Source organism: Lissotriton helveticus, chromosome 4_1 (assembly GCF_964261635.1).
Source record: "Lissotriton helveticus chromosome 4_1, aLisHel1.1, whole genome shotgun sequence".
Classification (NCBI taxonomy): domain Eukaryota; kingdom Metazoa; phylum Chordata; class Amphibia; order Caudata; family Salamandridae; genus Lissotriton; species Lissotriton helveticus.
This window is the reverse complement of record NC_136063.1, coordinates 969,947,184-969,973,390: the sequence shown is the minus strand read 5'-3', so window position 1 is coordinate 969,973,390 and position 26,207 is coordinate 969,947,184. Positions and strand designations below refer to the sequence as shown.

Below are 26,207 nucleotides of genomic sequence, written 5' to 3'. Positions count from 1 at the left end.
CAAATTCGTACGGACTCCTAACCTTCCGACACGGATCGGAATCGAGCCCATTCTGACCCAGCAGATTTCAGGTTGACTTGCTATATACTTTACGTACGATTTTATTGGGGCCGATTCCGATCCGGTACGTAAAAGCACATCCGACCAAATGTCGGACAACCACGTACGCCCAGGGGATAGGACTGCCCGGGACCCATGGAGCCCGTCCTGGGCACTTTTCCATGCCGTCAGCCTGGGTGGGGCCCCGGACGCCCGGGGGACAAATTCCGGGGACACATGGACCCCGTCCTGGGTACTCTGATCTGCCGCCGGCGCCGGGGATCGAACCGTGATCACCAGATGGGGATATCCCAAAAATCTGGCATGGATAGGGCCCGCCAGGACAGGTTTGGACACCCTAAACTAATAGAGTCACTAAATATATAGCATACTACTGAAGATGAAGCAGATGATGAAGTCCTACTGATTGTTAATCCGGGATAGTTGGAAAGCTTATATTCAGCTGTTTACATTCATAGTATCTTTATATATTATCAACAAGACTAAACAAAAATGATCTCAATAAATTGCAATAAATAAGAGATTTAGTTACTTGGCGTTAGAACTTAGAACCATTAATAGATATTCCAGGCGCTTTAAGAATAGTAATTAATTCTATAATTATATCAAATGTATTCATCCAATCCTTCAAGCAGTGTTTGATCCAAGGAGATAAACAGTCCAAAATGAGACACAAGAAAAATTCATCTTTTTTCAAAGAATTAAACTTGGCCTGTAAAGGGATCGAACCTGTGACCTTGGCATTATTAGCACCACGCTCTAACCAACTGAGCTAACAGGCCAATTTGCACATCTTCTGGAGGACCAGCACAGGAAGCAGTGCTAATGATAGTTCAACCGGGAGATTTGGAAAGCTTAATTTCAGCTGTTTAATATGAATTAACTTTCATATTATCAACATGAAGAAACTAATATGACTTCAAAAGAATTGCAATACAAAAGAGATTTCCATACTTAGTGTTAGAATTTTGAACCAGTAATCTTTTTTCCACGTGGTTTAGCAATAAATAAATATTCATCACCTATATTCAATTGATTCATCTAATCATTCTATCAGCTTCTGCACAAAGGAAATATGGAGGTAAACATGATACAGAAGAAAATACATCTATTTTCAACATTAAAGGAGCATCAAGTATTGGCTTGGAGACTGATTGAAATTATGTCCTTTGCGTTTTTAACTTCATGCTCTAACAGACTAAACTAATAGGCTCACTAAATATATAGAATACTTTTGAAGAATTAGCAGATGATGAAATGCTACTGATTCCATCCAATCCTTCAAGCAGCGTGTGATTTAAGGAGATAAACAGTCCAAAATGAGACACAAGAAAAATTCATCTTTGTTCAAACAATTAAACTTGGCCTGTACAGGGATCGAACCTGTGACCTTGGCGTTATTAGCACCACGCTCTAACCATCTGAGCTAACAGGCCATTTTGCACAGCTAGCTGGAGGTCCAGCATATGAAGAAGGGCAAATGATAGTTAACCCAGGAGATTTGGAAAGCTTAATTTCAGCAGTTTACCATGAAGGTATTGTTATATATTATCAACATGAAGAAACTAATATGACTTAAAAAAAATTACAATACAAAAGAGATTTACATACTTAGTGTTAGAACTTAGAACCATTAACGTTTTTTCCATGTGGTTAAGCAATAAATAAATATTCATCACCTATATTGAATTGATTCATCTAATCATTTTATCAGCTTCTCCTCAAAGGAAATATAGAGATAAATATGATACAGTAGAAAATACATCTATTTTCAACATCAAAGGAGCATCAAGTATTGGCTTGGAGACTGATTGAAAGTATGTCCTTGGCGTTTTTAACTTCATGCTCTAACAGACTAAACTAATAGTCTCACTAAATATATAGCATACTATTGAAGATGAAGCAGATGATGAAGTCCTACTGATTGTTAAACCGGGATAGTTGGAAAGCTTATATTCAGCTGTTTACATTCATAGTATCTTTATATATTATCAACAAGACTAAACAAAAATGATCTCAATAAATTGCTATAAATAAGAGATTTAGTTACTTGGCGTTAGAACTTAGAACCATTAATAGATATTCCAGGCGCTTTAAGAATAGTAATTAATTCTATAATTATATCAAATGTATTCATCCAATCCTTCAAGCAGCGTTTGATCCAAGGAGATAAACAGTCCAAAATGAGACACAAGAAAAATTCATCTTTTTTCAAAGAATTAAACTTGGCCTGTACAGGGATCGAACCTGTGACCTTGGCGTTATTAGCACCACGCTCTAACCAGCTGAGCTAACAGGCCAATTTGCACATCTTCTGGATGACCAGCACAGGAAGCAGTGCTAATGATAGTTCAACCGGGAGATTTGGAAAGCTTAATTTCAGCTGTTTAATATGAATTAACTTTCATATTATCAACATGAAGAAACTAATATGACTTCAAAAAAATTGCAATACAAAAGAGATTTCCATACTTAGTGTTAGAATTTTGAACCAGTAACGTTTTTTCCACGTGGTTTAGCAATAAATAAATATTCATCACCTATATTCAATTGATTCATCTAATCATTCTATCAGCTTCTGCGCAAAGGAAATATGGAGGTAAACATGATACAGAAGAAAATACATCTATTTTCAACATTAAAGGAGCTTCAAGTATTGGCTTGGAGACTGATTGAAATTATGTCCTTTGCGTTTTTAACTTCATGCTCTAACAGACTAAACTAATAGGCTCACTAAATATATAGAATACTTTTGAAGAATTAGCAGATGATGAAATGCTACTGATTCCATCCAATCCTTCAAGCAGCGTGTGATTCAAGGAGATAAACAGTCCAAAATGAGACACAAGTAAAATTCATCTTTGTTCAAACAATTTAACTTGGCCTGTACAGGGATCGAACCTGTGACCTTGGCTTTATTAGCACCACGCTCTAACCATCTGAGCTAACAGGCCATTTTGCACAACTACCTGGAGGTCCAGCAAATGAAGAAGGGCAAATGATAGTTAACCCAGGAGATTTGGAAAGCTTCATTTCAGCAGTTTACCATGAAGTTATTGTTATATATTATCAACATGAAGAAACTAATATGACTTAAAAAAAATTACAATACTAAAGAGATTTTCATACTTAGTGTTAGAACTTAGAACCATTAACGTTTTTTCCATGTGGTTAAGCAATAAATAAATATTCATCACCTATATTGAATTGATTCATCTAATCATTTTACCAGCTTCTCCTCAAAGGAAATATAGAGATAAACATGATACAGTAGAAAATACATCTATTTTCAACATTAAAGGAGCATCAAGTATTGGCTTGGAGACTGATTGAAAGTATGTCCTTGGCGTTTTTAACTTCATGCTCTAACAGACTAAACTAATAGGGTCACTAAATATATAGCATACTATTGAAGATGAAGCAGATGATGAAGTCCTACTGATTGTTAATCTGGGATAGTTGGAAAGCTTATATTCAGCTGTTTACATTCATAGTATCTTTATATATTATCAACAAGACTAAACAAAAATGATCTCAATAAATTGCAATAAATAAAAGATTTAGTTACTTGGCGTTAGAACTTAGAACCATTAATAGATATTCCAGGCGCTTTAAGAATAGTAATTAATTCTATAAATATATCAAATGTATTCATCCAATCTTTCAAGCAGCGTTTGATCCAAGGAGATAAACAGTCCAAAATGAGACACAAGAAATATTCATCTTTTTTCAAAGAATTAAACTTGGCCTGTACAGGGATCGAACCTGTGACCTTGGCGTTATTAGCACCACGCTCTAACCAACTGAGCTAACAGGCCAATTTGCACATCTTCTGGAGGACCAGCACAGGAAGCAGTGCTAATGATAGTTCAACCGGGAGATTTGGAAAGCTTAATTTCAGCTGTTTAATATGAATTAACTTTCATATTATCAACATGAAGAAACTAATATGACTTCAAAAAAATTGCAATACAAAAGAGATTTCCATACTTAGTGTTAGAATTTTGAACCAGTAACGTTTTTTCCACGTGGTTTAGAAATAAATAAATATTCATCACCTATATTCAATTGATTCATCTAATCATTCTATCAGCTTCTGCGCAAAGGAAATATGGAGGTAAACATGATACAGAAGAAAATACATCTATTTTCAACATTAAAGGAGCATCAAGTATTGGCTTGGAGACTGATTGAAATTATGTCCTTTGCGTTTTTAACTTCATGCTCTAACAGACTAAACTAATAGGCTCACTAAATATATAGAATACTTTTGAAGAATTAGCAGATGATGAAATGCTACTGATTCCATCCAATCCTTCAAGCAGCGTGTGATTCAAGGAGATAAACAGTCCAAAATGAGACACAAGTAAAATTCATCTTTGTTCAAACAATTAAACTTGGCCTGTACAGGGATCGAACCTGTGACCTTGGCGTTATTAGCACCACGCTCTAACCATCTGAGCTAACAGGCCATTTTGCACAACTACCTGGAGGTCCAGCAAATGAAGAAGGGCAAATGATAGTTAACCCAGGAGATTTGGAAAGCTTCATTTCAGCAGTTTACCATGAAGTTATTGTTATATATTATCAACATGAAGAAACTAATATGACTTAAAAAAAATTACGATACAAAAGAGATTTTCATACTTAGTGTTAGAACTTAGAACCATTAACGTTTTTTCCATGTGGTTAAGCAATAAATAAATATTCATCACCTATATTGAATTGATTTATCTAATCATTTTATCAGCTTCTCCTCAAAGGAAATAAAGAGATAAACATGATACAGTAGAAAATACATCTATTTTCAACATTAAAGGAGCATCAAGTATTGGCTTGGAGACTGATTGAAAATATGTCCTTGTCGTTTTTAACTTCATGCTCTAACAGACTAAACTAATAGAGTCACTAAATATATAGCATACTATTGAAGATGAAGCAGATGATGAAGTCCTACTGATTGTTAATCTGGGATAGTTGGAAAGCTTATATTCAGCTGTTTACATTCATAGTATCTTTATATATTATCAACAAGACTAAACAAAAATGATCTCAATAAATTGCAATAAATAAAAGATTTAGTTACTTGGCGTTAGAACATAGAACCATTAATAGATATTCCAGGCGCTTTAAGAATAGTAATTAATTCTATAAATATATCAAATGTATTCATCCAATCTTTCAAGCAGCGTTTGATCCAAGGAGATAAACAGTCCAAAATGAGACACAAGAAATATTCATCTTTTTTCAAAGAATTAAACTTGGCCTGTACAGGGATCGAACCTGTGACCTTGGCGTTATTAGCACCACGCTCTAACCAACTGAGCTAACAGGCCAATTTGCACATCTTCTGGAGGACCAGCACAGGAAGCAGTGCTAATGATAGTTCAACCGGGAGATTTGGAAAGCTTAATTTCAGCTGTTTAATATGAATTAACTTTCATATTATCAACATGAAGAAACTAATATGACTTCAAAAAATTGCAATACAAAAGAGATTTCCATACTTAGTGTTAGAATTTTGAACCAGTAACGTTTTTTCCACGTGGTTTAGCAATAAATAAATATTCATCACCTATATTCAATTGATTCATCTAATCATTCTATCAGCTTCTGCGCAAAGGAAATATGGAGGTAAACATGATACAGAAGAAAATACATCTATTTTCAACATTAAAGGAGCATCAAGTATTGGCTTGGAGACTGATTGAAATTATGTCCTTTGCGTTTTTAACTTCATGCTCTAACAGACTAAACTAATAGGCTCACTAAATATATAGAATACTTTTGAAGAATTAGCAGATGATGAAATGCTACTGATTCCATCCAATCCTTCAAGCAGCGTGTGATTCAAGGAGATAAACAGTCCAAAATGAGACACAAGAAAAATTCATCTTTGTTCAAACAATTAAACTTGGCCTGTACAGGGATCGAACCTGTGACCTTGACGTAATTAGCACCACACTCTAACCATCTGAGCTAACAGGCCATTTTGCACAGCTAGCTGGAGGTCCAGCATATGAAGAAGGACAAATGATAGTTAACCCAGGAGATTTGGAAAGCTTAATTTCAGCAGTTTACCATGAAGTTATTGTTATATATTATCAACATGAAGAAACTAATATGACTTAAAAAAATTACAATACAAAAGAGATTTACATACTTAGTGTTAGAACTTAGAACCATTAACGTTTTTTCCATGTGGTTAAGCAATAAATAAATATTCATCACCTATATTGAATTGATTCATCTAATCATTTTATCAGCTTCTCCTCAAAGGAAATAAAGAGATAAACATGATACAGTAGAAAATACATCTATTTTCAACATTAAAGGAGCATCAAGTATTGGCTTGGAGACTGATTGAAAGTATGTCCTTGTCGTTTTTAACTTCATGCTCTAACAGACTAAACTAATAGAGTCACTAAATATATAGCATACTATTGAAGATGAAGCAGATGATGAAGTCCTACTGATTGTTAATCCGGGATAGTTGGAAAGCTTATATTCAGCTGTTTACATTCATAGTATCTTTATATATTATCAACAAGACTAAACAAAAATGATCTCAATAAATTGCTATAAATAAGAGATTTAGTTACTTGGCGTTAGAACTTAGAACCATTAATAGATATTCCAGGCGTTTTAAGAATAGTAAATAATTCTATAATTATATCAAATGTATTCATCCAGTCCTTCAAGCAGCGTTTGATCCAAGGAGATAAACAGTCCAAAATGAGACACAAGAAAAATTAATCTTTTTTCAAAGAATTAAACTTGGCCTGTACAGGGATCGAACCTGTGACCTTGGCGTTATTAGCACCACGCTCTAACCAACTGAGCTAAAAGGCCAATTTGCACATCTTCTGGAGGGCCAGCACAGGAAGCAGTGCTAATGATAGTTCAACCGGGAGATTTGGAAAGCTTAATTTCAGCTGTTTAATATGAATTAACTTTCATATTATCAACATGAAGAAACTAATATGACTTCAAAAAAAATTGCAATACAAAAGAGATTTCCATACTTAGTGTTAGAATTTTGAACCACTAACGTTTTTTCCACGTGGTTTAGCAATAAATAAATATTCATCACCTATATTCAATTGATTCATCTAATCATTCTATCAGCTTCTGCGCAAAGGAAATATAGAGGTAAACATGATACAGAAGAAAATACATCTATTTTCAACATTAAAGGAGAATCAAGTATTGGCTTGGAGACTGATTGAAATTATGTCCTTTGCGTTTTTAACTTCATGCTCTAACAGACTAAACTAATAGGCTCACTAAATATATAGAATATTTTTGAAGAATCAGCAGATGATGAAATGCTACTGATTCCATCCAATCCTTCAAGCAGCGTGTGATTCAAGGAGATAAACAGTCCAAAATGAGACACTAGAAAAATTAATCTTTTTTCAAACAATTAAACTTGGCCTGTACAGGGATCGAACCTGTGACCTTGGCGTTATTAGCACCATGCTCTAACCATCTGAGCTAACACGCCATTTTGCACAACTACCTGGAGGTCCAGCAAATGAAGAAGGGCAAATGATAGTTAACCCAGGAGATTTGGAAAGCTTAATTTCAGCAGTTTACCATGAAGTTATTGTTATAAATTATCAACATGAAGAAACTAATATGACTTAAAAAAAATTACAATACAAAAGAGATTTTCATACTTAGTGTTAGAACTTAGAACATTAACGTTTTTTCCATGTGGTTAAGCAATAAATAAATATTCATCACCTATATTGAATTGATTCATCTAATCATTTTATCAGCTTCTCCTCAAAGGAAATATAGAGATAAACATTATACAGTAGAAAATACATCTATTTTCAACATTTAAAGGAGCATCAAGTATTGGCTTGGAGACTGATTGAAAGTATGTCCTTGGCGTTTTTAACGTCATGCTCTAACAGACAAAACTAATAGAGTCACTAAATATATAGCATACTACTGAAGATGAAGCAGATGATGAAGTCCTACTGATTGTTAATCCGGGATAGTTGGAAAGCTTATATTCAGCTGTTTACATTCATAGTATCTTTATATATTATCAACAAGACTAAACAAAAATGATCTCAATAAATTGCAATAAATAAGAGATCTAGTTACTTGGCGTTAGAACTTAGAACCGTTAATAGATATTCCAGGCGCTTTAAGAATAGTAATTAATTCTATAATTATATCAAATGTATTCATCCAATCCTTCAAGCAGTGTTTGATCCAAGGAGATAAACAGTCCAAAATGAGACACAAGAAAAATTCATCTTTTTTCAAAGAATTAAACTTGGCCTGTACAGGGATCGAACCTGTGACCTTGGCATTATTAGCACCACGCTCTAACCAACTGAGCTAACAGGCCAATTTGCACATCTTCTGGAGGACCAGCACAGGAAGCAGTGCTAATGATAGTTCAACTGGGAGATTTGGAAAGCTTAATTTCAGCTGTTTAATATGAATTAACTTTCATATTATCAACATGAAGAAACTAGTATGACTTCAAAAAAATTGCAATACAAAAGAGATTTCCATACTTAGTGTTAGAATTTTGAACCAGTAACGTTTTTTCCACGTGGTTTAGCAATAAATAAATATTCATCACCTATATTCAATTGATTCATCTAATCATTCTATCAGCTTCTGCGCAAAGGAAATATGGAGGTAAACATGATACAGAAGAAAATACATCTATTTTCAACATTAAAGGAGCTTCAAATATTGGCTTGGAGACTGATTGAAATCATGTCCTTTGCGTTTTTAACTTCATGCTCTAACAGACTAAACCTATAGGCTCACTAAATATATAGAATACTTTTGAAGAATTAGAAGATGATGAAATGCTACTGATTCCATCCAATCCTTCAAGCAGCGTGTGATTCAAGAAGATTAACAGTCCAAAATGAGACACAAGAAAAATTCATCTTTGTTCAAACAATTGAACTTGGCCTGTACAGGGATCAAACCTGTGACCTTGGTGTTATTAGCACCACGCTCTAACCATCTGAGCTAACAGGCCATTTTGCACAACTATCTGGAGGTCCAGCAAATGAAGAAGGGCAAATGATAGTTAACCCAGGAGATTTGGAAAGCTTAATTTCAGCAGTTTACCATGAAAATATTGTTATATATTATCAACATGAAGAAACTAATATGACTTAAAAAAAATTACAATACAAAAGAGATTTTCATACTTAGTGTTAGAACTTAGAACCATTAACATTTTTTCCATGTGGTTAAGCAATAAATAAATATTCATCACCTATATTGAATTGATTCATCTAATCATTTTATCAGCTTCTCCTCAAAGGAAATATAGAGATAAAAATGATACAGTAGAAAATACATCTATTTTCAACATTAAAGGAGCATCAAGTATTGGCTTGGAGACTGATTGAAAGTATGTCCTTGGCGTTTTTAACTTCATGCTCTAACAGACTAAACTAATAGAGTCACTAAATATATAGCATAGTATTGAAGATGAAGCAGATGATGAAGTCCTACTGATTGTTAATCCGGGATAGTTGGAAAGCTTATATTCAGCTGTTTACATTCATAGTATCTTTATATATTATCAACAAGACTAAACAAAAATGATCTCAATAAATTGCAATAAATAAGAGATTTAGTTACTTGGCGTTAGAACTTAGAACCATTAATAGATATTGCAGGCGCTTTAAGAATAGTTATTAATTCTATAATTATGTCAAATGTATTCATCCAGTCCTTCAAGCAGCGTTTGATCCAAGGAGATAAACAGTACAAAATGAGACACAAGAAAAATTCATCTTTTTTCAAAGATTTAAACTTGGCCTGTACAGGGATCGAACCTGTGACCTTGGCGTTATTAGCACCACACTCTAACCAACTGAGCTAACAGGCCAATTTGCACATCTTCTGGAGGACCAGCACAGGAAGCAGTGCTAATGATAGTTCAACCGGGAGATTTGGAAAGCTCAATTTCAGCTGTTTAATATGAATTAACTTTCATATTATCAACATGAAGAAACTAATATGACTTCAAAAAAATTGCAATACAAAAGAGATTTCCATACTTAGTGTTAGAATTTTGAACCAGTAACGTTTTTTCCACGTGGTTTAGCAATAAATAAATATTCATCACCTTTATTCAATTGATTCATCTAATCATTCTATCAGCTTCTGCGCAAAGGAAATATAGAGGTAAACATGATACAGAAGAAAATACATCTATTTTCAACATTAAAGGAGCATCAAGTATTGGCTTGGAGACTGATTGAAATTATGTCCTTTGCGTTTTTAACTTCATGCTCTAACAGACTAAACTAATAGGCTCACTAAATATTTAGAATACTTTTGAAGAATTAGCAGATGATGAAATGCTACTGATTCCATCCAATCCTTCAAGCAGCGTGTGATTCAAGGAGATAAACAGTCCAAAATGAGACACAAGTAAAATTCATCTTTGTTCAAACAATTAAACTTGGCCTGTACAGGGATCAAACCTGTGACCTTGGCGTTATTAGCACCACGCTCTAACCATCTGAGCTAACAGGCCATTTTGCACAGCTAGCTGGAGGTCCAGCATATGAAGAAGGGCAAATGATAATTAACCCAGGAGATTTGGAAAGCTTAATTTCAGCAGTTTACCATGAAGTTATTGTTATATATTATCAACATGAAGAAACTAATATGACTTAAAAAAAATTACAATACAAAAGAGATTTTCATACTTAGTGTTAGAACTTAGAACCATTAACGTTTTTTCCATGTGGTTAAGCAATAAATAAATATTCATCACCTATATTGAATTGATTCATCTAATCATTTTATCAGCTTCTCCTCAAAGGAAATATAGAGATAAACATGATACAGTGGAAAATACATCTATTTTCAACATTAAAGGAGCATCAAGTATTGGCTTGGAGACTGATTGAAAGTATGTCCTTGGCGTTTTTAACTTCATGCTCTAACAGACTAAACTAATAGGCTCACTAAATATATAGAATACTTTTGAAGAATTAGCAGATGATGAAATGCTACTGATTCCATCCAATCCTTCAAGGAGAGTGTGATTCAAGGAGATAAACAGTCCAAAATGAGACACAAGAAAAATTCATCTTTGTTCAAACAATTAAACTTGGCCTGTACAGGGATCGAACCTGTGACCTTGGCGTTATTAGCATCACGCTCTCACCAACTGAGCTAAAAGGCCAATTTGCACATCTTCTGGAGGACCAGCACAGGAAGCAGTGCTAATGATAGTTCAACCGGGAGATTTGGAAAGCTTAATTTCAGCTGTTTAATATGAATTAACTTTCATATTATCAACATGAAGAAACTAATATGACTTCAAAAAAATTGCAATACAAAAGAGATTTCAATACTTAGTGTTAGAATTTTGAACCAGTAACGTTTTTTCCACGTGGTTTAGCAATAAATAAATATTCATCACCTATATTCAATTGATTCATCTAATCATTCTATCAGCTTCTGCGCAAAGGAAATATGGAGGTAAACATGATACAGAAGAAAATACATCTATTTTCAACATTAAAGGAGCTTCAAATATTGGCTTGGAGACTGATTATAATCATGTCCTTTGCGATTTTAACTTCATGCTCTAACAGACTAAACTAATAGGCTCACTAAATATATAGAATACTTTTGAAGAATTAGAAGATGATGAAATGCTACTGATTCCATTCAATCCTTCAAGCAGCGTGTGATTCAAGAAGATTAACAGTCCAAAATGAGACACAAGAAAAATTCATCTTTGTTCAAACAATTGAATTTGGCCTGTACAGGGATCGAACCTGTGACCTTGGCGTTATTAGCACCACGCTCTAACCATCTGAGCTAACAGGCCAATTTACACATCTTCTGGAGGACCAGCACAGGAAGCAGTGCTAATGATAGTTCAACCGGGAGATTTGGAAAGCTCAATTTCAGCTGTTTAATATGAATTAACTTTCATATTATCAACATGAAGAAACTAATATGACTTCAAAAAAATTGCAATACAAAAGAGATTTCCATACTTAGTGTTAGAATTTTGAACCAGTAACGTTTTTTCCACGTGGTTTAGCAATAAATAAATATTCATCACCTATATTCAATTGATTCATCTAATCATTCTATCAGCTTCTGCGCAAAGGAAATATAGAGGTAAACATGATACAGAAGAAAATACATCTATTTTCAACATTAAAGGAGCATCAAGTATTGGCTTGGAGACTGATTGAAATTATGTCCTTTGCGTTTTTAACTTCATGCTCTAACAGACTAAACTAATAGGCTCACTAAATATATAGAATACTTTTGAAGAATTAGCAGATGATGAAATGCTACTGATTCCATCCAATCCTTCAAGCAGCGTGTGATTCAAGGAGATAAACAGTCCAAAATGAGACACAAGAAAAATTCATCTTTGTTCAAACAATTAAACTTGGCCTGTACAGGGATCAAACCTGTGACCTTGGCGTTATTAGCACCACGCTCTAACCATCTGAGCTAACAGGCCATTTTGCACAACTATCTGGAGGTCCAGCAAATGAAGAAGGGCAAATGATAGTTAACCCAGGAGATTTGGAAAGCTTAATTTCAGCAGTTTACCATGAAGTTATTGTTATATATTATCAACATGAAGAAACTAATATGACTTAAAAAAAATTACAATACAAAAGAGATTTTCATACTTAGTGTTACAACTTAGAACCATTAACGTTTTTTCCATGTGGTTAAGCAATAAATAAATATTCATCACCTATATTGAATTGATTCATCTAATCATTTTATCAGCTTCTCCTCAAAGGAAATATAGAGATAAAAATGATACAGTAGAAAATACATCTATTTTCAACATTAAAGGAGCATCAAGTATTGGCTTGGAGACTGATTGAAAGTATGTCCTTGGCGTTTTTAACTTCATGCTCTAACAGACTAAACTAATAGAGTCACTAAATATATAGCATAGTATTGAAGATGAAGCAGATGATGAAGTCCTACTGATTGTTAATCCGGGATAGTTGGAAAGCTTATATTCAGCTGTTTACATTCATAGTATCTTTATATATTATCAACAAGACTAAACAAAAATGATCTCAATAAATTGCAATAAATAAGAGATTTAGTTACTTGGCGTTAGAACTTAGAACCATTAATAGATATTGCAGGCGCTTTAAGAATAGTTATTAATTCTATAATTATGTCAAATGTATTCATCCAGTCCTTCAAGCAGCGTTTGATCCAAGGAGATAAACAGTCCAAAATGAGACACAAGAAAAATTCATCTTTTTTCAAAGAATTAAACTTGGCCTGTACAGGGATCAAACCTGTGACCTTGGCGTTATTAGCACCACGCTCTAACCAACTGAGCTAACAGGCCAATTTACACATCTTCTGGAGGACCAGCACAGGAAGCAGTGCTAATGATAGTTCAACCGGGAGATTTGGAAAGCTCAATTTCAGCTGTTTAATATGAATTAACTTTCATATTATCAACATGAAGAAACTAATATGACTTCAAAAAAATTGCAATACAAAAGAGATTTCCATACTTAGTGTTAGAATTTTGAACCAGTAACGTTTTTTCCACGTGGTTTAGCAATAAATAAATATTCATCACCTTTATTCAATTGATTCATCTAATCATTCTATCAGCTTCTGCGCAAAGGAAATATAGAGGTAAACATGATACAGAAGAAAATACATCTATTTTCAACATTAAAGGAGCATCAAGTATTGGCTTGGAGACTGATTGAAATTATGTCCTTTGCGTTTTTAACTTCATGCTCTAACAGACTAAACTAATAGGCTCACTAAATATATAGAATACTTTTGAAGAATTAGCAGATGATGAAATGCTACTGATTCCATCCAATCCTTCAAGCAGCGTGTGATTCAAGGAGATAAACAGTCCAAAATGAGACACAAGAAAAATTCATCTTTGTTCAAACAATTAAACTTGGCCTGTACAGGGATCAAACCTGTGACCTTGGCGTTATTAGCACCACGCTCTAACCATCTGAGCTAACAGGCCATTTTGCACAGCTAGCTGGAGTCCAGCATATGAAGAAGGGCAAATGATAGTTAACCCAGGAGATTTGGAAAGCTTAATTTCAGCAAGTTTACCATGAAGTTATTGTTATATATTATCAACATGAAGAAACTAATATGACTTAAAAAAAATTACAATACAAAAGAGATTTTCATACTTAGTGTTAGAACTTAGAACCATTAACGTTTTTTCCATGTGGTTAAGCAATAAATAAATATTCATCACCTATATTGAATTGATTCATCTAATCATTTTATCAGCTTCTCCTCAAAGGAAATATAGAGATAAACATGATACAGTGGAAAATACATCTATTTTCAACATTAAAGGAGCATCAAGTATTGGCTTGGAGACTGATTGAAAGTATGTCCTTGGCGTTTTTAACTTCATGCTCTAACAGACTAAACTAATAGAGTCACTAAATATATAGCATACTATTGAAGATGAAGCAGATGATAAAGTCCTACTGATTGTTAATCCGGGATAGTTGGAAAGTTTATATTCAGCTGTTTACATTCATAGTATCTTTATATATTATCAACAAGACTAAACAAAAATGATCTCAATAAATTGCAATAAATAAGAGATTTAGTTACTTGGCGTTAGAACTTAGAACCATTAATAGATATTGCAGGCGCTTTAAAATAGTTATTAATTCTATAATTATGTCAAATGTATTCATCCAGTCCTTCAAGCAGCGTTTGATCCAAGGAGATAAACAGTCCAAAATGAGACACAAGAAAAATTCATCTTTTTTCAAAGAATTAAACTTGGCTTGAACAGGGATCGAACCTGTGACCTTGGCGTTATTAGCAACACGCTCTAACCAACTGAGCTAACAGGCCAATTTGCACATCTTCTGGAGGACCAGCACAGGAAGCAGTGCTAATGATAGTTCAACCGGGAGATTTGAAAAGCTTAATTTCAGCTGTTTAATATGAATTAACTTTCATATTATCAACATGAAGAAACTAATATGACTTCAAAAAATTCCAATACAAAAGAGATTTCCATACTTAGTGTTAGAATTTTGAACCAGTAACGTTTTTTCCACGTGGTTTAGCAATAAATAAATATTCATCACCTATATTCAATTGATTCATCTAATCATTCTATCAGCTTCTGCGCAAAGGAAATATAGAGGTAAACATGATACAGAGAAAATACATCTATTTTCAACATTAAAGGAGCTTCAAATATTGGCTTGGAGACTGATTATAATCATGTCCTTTCCGATTTTAACTTCATGCTCTAACAGACTAAACTAATAGGCTCACTAAATATATAGAATACTTTTGAAGAATTAGAAGATGATGAAATGCTACTGATTCCATTCAATCCTTCAAGCAGCGTGTGATTCAAGAAGATTAACAGTCCAAAATGAGACACAAGAAAAATTCATCTTTGTTCAAACAATTGAATTTGGCCTGTACAGGGATCGAACCTGTGACCTTGGCATTATTAGCACCATGCTCTAACCATCTGAGCTAACAGGCCATTTTGCACAACTATCTGGAGGTCCAGCAAATGAAGAAGGGCAAATGATAGTTAACCCAGGAGATTTGGAAAGCTTAATTTCAGCAGTTTACCATGAAGTTATTGTTATATATTATCAACATGAAGAAACTAATATGACTTAAAAAAAATTACAATACAAAAGAGATTTTCATACTTAGTGTTACAACTTAGAACCATTAACGTTTTTTCCATGTGGTTAAGCAATAAATAAATATTCATCACATATATTGAATTGATTCATCTAATCATTTTATCAGCTTCTCCTCAAAGGAAATATAGAGATAAAATGATACAATAGAAAATACATCTATTTCAACATTAAAGGAGCATCAAGTATTGGCTTGGAGACTGATTGAAAGTATGTCCTTGGCGTTTTAACTTCATGCTCTAACAGACTAAACTAATAGAGTCACTAAATATATAGCATAGTATTGAAGATGAAGCAGATGATGAAGTCCTACTGATTGTTAATCCGGGATAGTTGGAAAGCTTATATTCAGCTGTTTACATTCATAGTATCTTTATATATTATCAACAAGACTAAACAAAAATGATCTCAATAAATTGCAATAAATAAGAGATTTAGTTACTTGGCGTTAGAACTTAGAACCATTAATAGATATTGCAGGCGCTTTAAGAATAGTTATTAATTCTATAATTATGTCAAATGTATTCATCCAGTCCTTCAAGCAGCGTTTGATCCAAGGAGATAAACAGTCCAAAATGAGACACAAGAAAAATTCATCTTTTTTCAAAGAATTAAACTTGGCCTGAACAGGGATCGAACCTGTGACCTTGGCGTTATTAGCAACACGCTCTAACCAACTGAGCTAACAGGCCAATTTGCACATCTTCTGGAGGACCAGCACAGGAAGCAGTGCTAATGATAGTTCAACCGGGAGATTTGGAAAGCTTAATTTCAGCTGTTTAATATGAATTAACTTTCATATTATCAACATGAAGAAACTAATATGACTTCAAAAAAATTCCAATACAAAAGAGATTTCCATACTTAGTGTTAGAATTTTGAACCAGTAACGTTTTTTCCACGTGGTTTAGCAATAAATAAATATTCATCACCTATATTCAATTGATTCATCTAATCATTCTATTCAGCTTCTGCGCAAAGGAAATATAGAGGTAAACATGATACGAAGAAAATACATCTATTTTCAACATTAAAGAGCATCAAGTATTGGCTTGGAGACTGATTGAAATTATTGTCCTTTGCGTTTTTAACTTCATGCTCTAACAGACTAAACTAATAGGCTCACTAAATATATAGAATACTTTTGAAGAATTAGCAGATGATGAAATGCTACTGATTCCATCCAATCCTTCAAGGAGCGTGTGATTCAAGGAGATAAACAGTCCAAAATGAGACACAAGAAAATTCATCTTGTTCAAACTATTAAACTTGGCCTGTACAGGGATCGAACCTGTGACCTTGGCGTTATTAGCAGCACGCTCTAACCAACTGAGCTAAAAGGCCAATTTGCACATCTTCTGGAGGACCAGCACAGGAAGCAGTGCTAATGATAGTTCAACCGGGAGATTTGGAAAGCTAATTTCAGCTGTTTAATATGAATTAACTTTCATATTATCAACATGAAGAAACTAATATGACTTCAAAAAAATTGCAATACAAAAGAGATTTCCATACTTAGTGTTTGAATTTTGAACAGTAACGTTTTTTCCACGTGGTTTAGCAATAAATAAATATTCATCACCTATATTCAATTGATTCATCTAATCATTCTATCAGCTTCTGCGCAAAGGAAATATGGAGGTAAACATGATACAGAAGAAAATACATCTATTTTCAACATTAAAGGAGCTTCAAATATTGGCTTGGAGACTGATTGAAATCATGTCCTTTGCGTTTTTAACTTCATGCTCTAACAGACTAAATAATAGGCTCACTAAATATATAGAATACTTTTGAAGAATTAGAAGATGATGAAATGCTACTGATTCCATCCAATCCTTCAAGCAGCGTGTGATTCAAGAAGATTAACAGTCCAAAATGAGACACAAGAAAAATTCATCTTTGTTCAAACAATTGAACTTGGCCTGTACAGGGATTGAACCTGTGACCTTGGCGTTATTAGCACCACGCTCTAACCATCTGAGCTAACAGGCCATTTTGCACAACTATCTGGAGGTCCAGCAAATGAAGAAGGGCAAATGATAGTTAACCCAGGAGATTTGGAAAGCTTAATTTCAGCAGTTTACCATGAAGTTATTGTTATATATTATCAACATGAAGAAACTAATATGACTTAAAAAAAATTACAATACAAAAGAGATTTTCATACTTAGTGTTAGAACTTAGAACCATTAACGTTTTTTTCCATGTGGTTAAGCAATAAATAAATATTCATCACCTATATTGAATTGATTCATCTAATCATTTTATCAGCTTCTCCTCAAAGGAAATATAGAGATAAAAATGATACAGTAGAAAATACATCTATTTTCAACATTAAAGGAGCATCAAGTATTGGCTTGGAGACTGATTGAAAGTATGTCCTTGGCGTTTTTAACTTCATGCTCTAACAGACTAAACTAATAGAGTCACTAAATATATAGCATAGTATTGAAGATGAAGCAGATGATGAAGTCCTACTGATTGTTAATCCGGGATAGTTGGAAAGCTTATATTCAGCTGTTTACATTCATAGTATCTTTATATATTATCAACAAGACTAAACAAAAATGATCTCAATAAATTGCAATAAATAAGAGATTTAGTTACTTGGCGTTAGAACTTAGAACCATTAATAGATATTGCAGGCGCTTTAAGAATAGTTATTAATTCTATAATTATGTCAAATGTATTCATCCAGTCCTTCAAGCAGCGTTTGATCCAAGGAGATAAACAGTCCAAAATGAGACACAAGAAAAATTCATCTTTTTTCAAAGAATTAAACTTGGCCTGTACAGTGATCGAACCGGTGACCTTGGCGTTATTAGCACCACGCTCTAACCAACTGAGCTAACAGGCCAATTTGCACATCTTCTGGAGGACCAGCACAGGAAGCAGTGCTAATGATAGTTCAACCGGGAGATTTGGAAAGCTCAATTTCAGCTGTTTAATATGAATTAACTTTCATATTATCAACATGAAGAAACTAATATGACTTCAAAAAAATTGCAATACAAAAGAGATTTCCATACTTAGTGTTAGAATTTTGAACCAGTAACGTTTTTTCCACGTGGTTTAGCAATAAATAAATATTCATCACCTTTATTCAATTGATTCATCTAATCATTCTATCAGCTTCTGCGCAAAGGAAATATAGAGGTAAACATGATACAGAAGAAAATACATCTATTTTCAACATTAAAGGAGCATCAAGTATTGGCTTGGTGACTGATTGAAATTATGTCCTTTGCGTTTTTAACTTCATGCTCTAACAGACTAAACTAATAGGCTCACTAAATGTTGTTATGTTAAGGGGGTGCTTATAAAGCGCACTGTCACCGTGAGTTTCATGGCGCTGATTGGGTGCTGAAAGGAACAAAGGGACTTTAGCTAGATTGTGGGAAGAGCCAGGTTTTTAGTGATTTGCGGAATTGGATGAGAGTGTTAGAGATCCTAACTGGGAGAGGAAGGGAGTTCCAGAATTTGGGGCCAAGGTAGGCGAATCTCCGACCACCAGATCTACAGAGTTTAATGGAAGGGACAACCAAGAGGTTCTAGTGTGATGATCTGAGGTTACGTGAAGGACAATAGGGCCGAATGAGGGATTTCAGGAAAGCGGGGCAAGAGCCAGAGAGAGACTTAAAAATAAGGCAGCCAAGCTTGAAGGCAGCCCTTAGGCTGACAGGGAGCCAGTGCAATTTGATGAGGAGGGGTTTGGCAGACTGCCATTTCGGTATCCCGAGGGCCAGTCTCGCCGCCTGGTTTTGAATGATTTGCAGCCTATAGATGGAACATTTAGGTAGACCATGATAGATGGAATTCGAAAAATCCAGGCGGGAGAGGGCGAGGGCCATGAAAACTTGCAGCAGAGGATCGGGGGTGAGGAGGTAAGCCACCTTCCTAATCCTGCGCAGCTGGAACTTGCAGGAGGAGACCACCGTCCCCACCTGCGGCCCGAGAGATAGCCCAGCGTCAATGGTGACCCCGAGGCTTTTCACCGAGGCCACCGGGATAGGAGGGGAGCCAAGCTCTGCCGGCCAGAAATGTGGACCCCAATGGGCGGCACTCTTGCCAGGCAGGAGGAGCTCCGTCTTTCCTGGGTTCAATTTGAGCTGGTTCTGACACATCCACTGAAGGATGTGGGACATAACTGCCTGGAAATTGGGAATAGCAGAGGGGGAGTTTAAAGAAAAGATGAGTTGCAGGTCGTCCGCGTAGTTAAAGACGGTGACGTCCCACTGCCTCAGAGAAAAAAGAAGAGGGCGAAGATAAAGATTAAAGAGAAGGGGGGATAGAGAGGAGCCATGGGGGACCCCACAAGGCAAGTGCTCCCTGGGAGCCCTGAATGTGCCTAGGCTGAGGGTCTGAGATCTCCCAGTGAGGAAGGATTTGACCCATGCCAGCGCCAGGCCCTGGATGCCGGCCTGTTCGACACGGTGGAGGAGGATGTTATGGTCCACCGTGTCGAAGGCGGCCGACAGATCTAAAATTACCAAGGCCTGGGTGGTACCCTTGTCAGCTCCGTCTCTCAAGGTGTCCAGGACGGCCAGGATCACAGTCTCCGTAGAGTGACCAGGTCGAAAACCGGCCTGGTTGACTTCGAGAAAGTTAGAACTCTCGATGAACCTAGAGAGACAGGCAGTGACATGGGCTTCCGAGATTTTAGAGAAGAAGGGTAGGAGAGAGATAGGACGATAGTTCACCGGGACGGCGGGATCGGCTCCAGGCTTCTTCAACAGAGGCACCAGAACGGCCTCCTTGAAGGAGCTGGGTACCGTCCCGGAAAGGAGGGAAGAATTAAGCAAGGGAAGGATGCAGTCAGGTAAAGAGTGGCAGATGTCACGTAGTATAGAAGGCGGACAGCGGTCATCAGGAGAACCAGACTTAATACGAGCGGCCAAAATGGCTAGGAATGTAGGGTCTAAGGGGGTGAACTGAGTGATGGATAGAGCATTGTGGGGGGGAGTAACAGAATCAGCGCCCGGTGAGGTGACCGGAATAGTGTCCTTAATCAAAACAATCTTCTGTATAAAAAAAGTGCTGAGTGCATTACAGGATTCCTGTGTAGGGGCCTGAGTCGGGAGCGTTCTGGGATCGGAGGTGAATTCATCCAGGACTCTGAAGATCTCCTTTGACTTGCAGGGGGCTTGTAAGATTCTCTCTGAGGCATAGGCTTTTTTAGCTGCAGAGATGACAGATTTATACTTATTACGGACTGCCACATAAGTGTCTCTGCTTGACAGGCAGTAATCTCTTCTCCACCTACGTTCTGTTGGGCGGAGTTCCAGCTGTATGGCTTTTAGATGGGGAGTAAACCATTTATGAGAATTGCTGTGTCGGGATCGAGGGAACTTGATTAAAGGGGCAAAGATGTCGCTAGCTGACACAAGCCAGTTGGAAACCTGGCCATCTAGCTCGTTAATGTCAGTATTGTTAAGGGTAGGGGGACATGTGTGAGACAGATGAGATAACAATTTGGAGGAATCGACAGCCTTCCACTTACGAGCCATGCCGCCCTTCTGCGGGGGAATCCTGATCTGACCAGCCACCGAAATGGTGGTGTCAATAAGAAAATGATCAGACCACACACAAGGTGTGGTAAGCGGGCAGGAGGGCTTCACCCCATGGACCCAGATGTGGTCAAGTATGTGACCGCCACTGTGAGTGGGAGAGGTGACTAATTGGCTAAAGTTCAGGCTCGAGAGACCTTCGAACAATTCGGTGGCATGGGGACCGGCATCCTTATGCTGGAACCAGTAGTTAAAGTCCCCAACAATAGCTATACGTGGGGAGGAAGTAGCTAGACTGGCAAGCTGTTCAATGAAAGATGCAGGGAAGGAGGGCATGGGCTGGGGAGGGCGATAGAGTACCATAAGGGTAACTGCGCCTACCTCAGTCCCAAGGCTGAGAACCAGATTGTCCACTTCAGGGAGAATCATGGAAGTGGAGGCAATAACCTTGATGTTCTTACGTATTACCGCTGCAACCCCCCCCCCCCGGGGCGGCCCCCTTGGCGGTTGGTGTTAAGCAGATAATAGTCTGGAGGTAACGCTGCCAGTATGTCCGGGAGGGAGTCGTCCGTGAGCCAGGTCTCAGAAAGTAGGAGGACGTCAGGCCTCTCAGTCGAAAGTAAGTGAAAAATGTCAGTTTGATGTCTGACAAAGGAACGAGTGTTTAAATAAAGTAAACGGATCTGTGACTCGGAGGTAATAGGAGAGGTGGAAAGAGTGACCGGACCCAAATGGGGGGGAAGGTCACCTGCGATTCCAAGTGAAGTGATCCGTGTCCAGATGTCCAGCGGTAGGGGACAAGCGGCGGATTGTAGGTGCATGAGGACAGAAGGAGGGTAAGAAATAGTGGTGGCAGCGTCCCTGGCCGCTGGGCCCGTCCGGCCGCGGACGGGCGCAGACGGGCTTAACTCTGGCGCAACTCCGGCGCGCCGCTGGCGCGCCCGCTGCGCGGCCGCATAGGGGACGTTTAAATAGGCGCGTGACGCAGGAGGTGGGAGGAGCCAACAGGGCGGGAGGAGTGATTTTTAAAAAAGTGGATGGCGTCCAGCGCTTGCAATCAGCGGGACGAAGGGCTGCTCTTCAGTCAGCAAAGGAGGAAGGTATTTAAAAGCAAGTTGTAGCGCCCAACGCGCGCGAGCCCTCTGCCACAGGGCTGCTCGTCTGTACACCAAAAGAAAAAGGGGCATGGCCTAAATAGGCGCGTGACGCAGGAGGTGGGAGGAGCCAACAGGGCGGGAGGAGTGATTTTTAAAAAAGTGGATGGCGTCCAGCGCTTGCAATCAGCGGGACGAAGGGCTGCTCTTCAGTCAGCAAAGGAGGAAGGTATTTAAAAGCAAGTTGTATCGCCCAGCGCGCGCGAGCCCTCTGCCACAGGGCTGCTCGTCTGTACACCAAAAGAAAAAGGGGCGTGGCCTAAATAGGCGCGTGACGCAGGAGGTGGGAGGAGCCAACAGGGCGGGAGGAGTGATTTTTAAAAAAGTGGATGGCGTCCAGCGCTTGCAATCAGCGGGACGAAGGGCTGCTCTTCAGTTAGCAAAGGAGGAAGGTATTTAAAAGCAAGATGTAGCGCCCAGCGCGCGCGAGCCCTCTGCCACAGGGCTGCTCGTCTGTACACCAAAAGAAAAAGGGGCGTGGCCTAAATAGGCGCGTGACGCCTTTTGAAGAATTAGCAGATGATGAAATGCTACTGATTCCAACCAATCCTTCAAGCAGCGTGTGATTCAAGGAGATAAACAGTCCAAAATGAGACACAAGAAAAATTCATCTTTGTTCAAACAATTAAACTTGGCCTGTACAGGGATCGAACCTGTGACCTTGGCGTTATTAGCACTACGCTCTAACCATCTGAGCTAACAGGCCACTTTGCATAACTACCTGGAGGTCCAGCATATAAAGAAGGGCAAATGAAAGTTAACCCAGGAGATTTGGAAAGCTTAATTTCAGCAGTTTACCATGAAGTTATTGTTATATATTATCAACATGAAGAAACTAATATGACTTAAAAAAAATTACAATACAAAAGAGATTTTCATACTTAGTGTTAGAACTTAGAACCATTAACATTTTTTCCATGTGGTTAAGCAAGAAATAAATATTCATCACCTATATTGAATTGATTCATCTAATCATGTTATCAGCTTCTCCTCAAAGGAAATATAGAGATAAACATGATACAGTAGAAAATACATCTATTTTCAACATTAAAGGAGCATCAAGTATTGGCTTGGAGACTGATTCAAAGTATGTCCTTGGCGTTTTTAACTTCATGCTCTAACAGACTAAACTAATAGTCTCACTAAATATATAGCATACTATTGAAGATGAAGCAGATGATGAAGTCCTACTGATTGTTAATCCGGGATAGTTGGAAAGCTTATATTCAGCTGTTACATTCATAGTATCTTTATATATTATCAACAAGACTAAACAAAAATGATCTCAATAAATTGCTATAAATATGAGATTTAGTTATTTGGCGTTAGAACTTAGAACCATTAATAGATATTCCAGGCGCTTTAAGAATAGTAATTAATTCTATAATTATATCAAATGTATTCATCCAGTCCTTCAAGCAGCGTTTGATCCAAGGAGATAAACAGTCCAAAATGAGACACAAGAAAAATTAATCTTTTTTCAAAGAATTAAACTTGGTCTGTACAGGGATCGAACCTGTGACCTTGGCGTTATTAGCACCACGCTCTAACCAAGTGAGCTAAAAGGCCAATTTGCACATCTTCTGGAGGACCAGCACAGGAAGCAGTGCTAATGATAGTTCAACCAGGAGATTTGGAAAGCTTAATTTCAGCTGTTTAATATGAATTAACTTTCATATTATCAACATGAAGAAACTAATATGACTTCAAAATAATTGCAATACAAAAGAGATTTCCATACTTAGTGTTAGAATTTTGAACCAGTAACGTTTTTTCCACGTGGTTTAGCAATAAATAAATATTCATCACCTATATTCAATTGATTCATCTAATCATTCTATCAGCTTCTGCGCAAAGGAAATATGGAGGTAAACATGATACAGAAGAAAATACATCTATTTTCAACATTAAAGGAGAATCAAGTATTGGCTTGGAGACTGATTGAAATTATGTTCTTTTGCGTTTTTAACTTCATGCTCTAACAGACTAAACTAATAGGCTCACTAAATATATAGAATACTTTTGAAGAATTAGCAGATGATGAAATGCTACTGATTCCATCCAATCCTTCAAGCAGCGTGTGATTCAAGGAGATAAACAGTCCAAAATGAGACACAAGAAAAATTCATCTTTGTTCAAACAATTAAACTTGGCCTGTACAGGGATCGAACCTGTGACCTTGGCGTTATTAGCACAACGCTCTAACCATCTGAGCTAACAGGCCATTTTGCACAACTAACTGGAGGTCCAGCAAATGAAGAAGGGCAAATTATAGTTAATCCAGGAGATTTGGAAAGCTTAATTTCAGCAGTTTACCATGAAGTTATTGTTATATATTATCAACATGAAGAAACTAATATGACTTAAAAAAAATTACAATACAAAAGAGATTTTCATACTTAGTGTTAGAACTTAGAACCATTAACGTTTTTTCCATGTGGTTAAGCAATAAATAAATATTCATCACCTATATTGAATTGATTCATCTAATCATTTTATCAGCTTCTCCTCACAGGAAATATAGAGATAAACATGATACAGTAGAAAATACATCTATTTTCAACAGTAAAGGAGCATCAAGTATTGGCTTGGAGACTGATTGAAAGTATGTCCTTTGCGTTTTTAACTTCATGCTCTAACAGACTAAACTAATAGAGTCACTAAATATATAGCATACTACTGAAGATGAAGCAGATGATGAAGTCCTACTGATTGTTAATCCGGGATAGTTGGAAAGCTTATATTCAGCTGTTTACATTCATAGTATCTTTATATATTATCAACAAGACTAAACAAAAATGATCTCAATAAATTGCAATAAATAAGAGATTTAGTTACTTGGCGTTAGAACTTAGAACCATTAATAGATATTCCAGGCGCTTTAAGAATAGTAATTAATTCTATAATTATATCAAATGTATTCATCCAATCATTCAAGCAGCGTTTGATCCAAGGAGATAAACAGTCCAAAATGAGACACAAGAAAAATTCATCTTCTTTCAAGGAATTAAACTTGGCCTGTACAGGGATCGAACCTGTGAATTGGCATTATTAGCACCACGCTCTAACCAACTGAGCTAACAGGCCAATTTTCACATCTTCTGGAGGACCAGCACCGGAAGCAGTGCTAATGATAGTTCAACCGGGAGATTTGGAAAGCTTAATTTCAGCTGTTTAATATGAATTAACTTTCATATTATCAACATGAAGAAGCTAATAGGACTTCAAAAAAATTGCAATACAAAAGAGATTTCCATACTTAGTGTTGGAATTTTAAACCAGTAACGTTTTTTCCACGTGGATTAGCAATAAATAAATATTTATCACCTATATTCAATTGATTCATCTAATCATTCTATCGGCTTCTGCGCAAAGGAAATATGGAGGTAAACATGATACAGAAGAAAATACATCTATTTTCAACATTAAAGGAGCATCAAGTATTGGCTTGGAGACTGATTGAAATTATGTCCTTTGCGTTTTTAACTTCATGCTCTAACAGACTAAACTAATAGGCTCACTAAATATATAGAATACTTTTGAAGAAATAGCAGATGATGAAATGCTACTGATTCCATCCAATCCTTCAAGCAGCGTGTGATTCAAGGAGATAAACAGTCCAAAATGAGACACAAGAAAAATTCATCTTTGTTCAAACAATTAAACTTGGCCTGTACAGGGATCGAACCTGTGACCTTGGCGTTATTAGCACCACGCTCTAACCATCTGAGCTAGCAGGCCATTTCGCACAACTACCTGGAGGTCCAGCATAT

General features: G+C 36.7%; 11 non-coding genes across 11 annotated transcripts; all 11 read right to left on the bottom strand.

Annotated features, from left to right (window-relative positions):
- Positions 1-1,422: 1,422 nt before the first annotated feature.
- Positions 1,423-1,496, bottom strand: TRNAI-AAU (transfer RNA isoleucine (anticodon AAU)). Its single transcript has one exon. It is a non-coding gene; the product is annotated as a tRNA-Ile (tRNA).
- Positions 1,497-2,286: 790 nt separating this feature from the next.
- TRNAI-AAU (transfer RNA isoleucine (anticodon AAU)) lies at positions 2,287-2,360 on the bottom strand. The gene has a single exon. It is a non-coding gene; the product is annotated as a tRNA-Ile (tRNA).
- Positions 2,361-3,804: 1,444 nt separating this feature from the next.
- On the bottom strand, positions 3,805-3,878 carry TRNAI-AAU (transfer RNA isoleucine (anticodon AAU)). Its single transcript has one exon. It is a non-coding gene; the product is annotated as a tRNA-Ile (tRNA).
- A 580-nt stretch (positions 3,879-4,458) lies between these two features.
- TRNAI-AAU (transfer RNA isoleucine (anticodon AAU)) lies at positions 4,459-4,532 on the bottom strand. Its single transcript has one exon. It is a non-coding gene; the product is annotated as a tRNA-Ile (tRNA).
- Positions 4,533-5,322: 790 nt separating this feature from the next.
- TRNAI-AAU (transfer RNA isoleucine (anticodon AAU)) lies at positions 5,323-5,396 on the bottom strand. The gene has a single exon. It is a non-coding gene; the product is annotated as a tRNA-Ile (tRNA).
- Positions 5,397-6,838: 1,442 nt separating this feature from the next.
- On the bottom strand, positions 6,839-6,912 carry TRNAI-AAU (transfer RNA isoleucine (anticodon AAU)). Its single transcript has one exon. It is a non-coding gene; the product is annotated as a tRNA-Ile (tRNA).
- Positions 6,913-8,357: 1,445 nt separating this feature from the next.
- TRNAI-AAU (transfer RNA isoleucine (anticodon AAU)) lies at positions 8,358-8,431 on the bottom strand. Its single transcript has one exon. It is a non-coding gene; the product is annotated as a tRNA-Ile (tRNA).
- Positions 8,432-9,875: 1,444 nt separating this feature from the next.
- On the bottom strand, positions 9,876-9,949 carry TRNAI-AAU (transfer RNA isoleucine (anticodon AAU)). Its single transcript has one exon. It is a non-coding gene; the product is annotated as a tRNA-Ile (tRNA).
- A 1,891-nt stretch (positions 9,950-11,840) lies between these two features.
- On the bottom strand, positions 11,841-11,914 carry TRNAI-AAU (transfer RNA isoleucine (anticodon AAU)). Its single transcript has one exon. It is a non-coding gene; the product is annotated as a tRNA-Ile (tRNA).
- Positions 11,915-13,358: 1,444 nt separating this feature from the next.
- On the bottom strand, positions 13,359-13,432 carry TRNAI-AAU (transfer RNA isoleucine (anticodon AAU)). The gene has a single exon. It is a non-coding gene; the product is annotated as a tRNA-Ile (tRNA).
- Positions 13,433-17,691: 4,259 nt separating this feature from the next.
- TRNAI-AAU (transfer RNA isoleucine (anticodon AAU)) lies at positions 17,692-17,765 on the bottom strand. The gene has a single exon. It is a non-coding gene; the product is annotated as a tRNA-Ile (tRNA).
- Between the last annotated feature and the right edge of the window lie 8,442 nt (positions 17,766-26,207).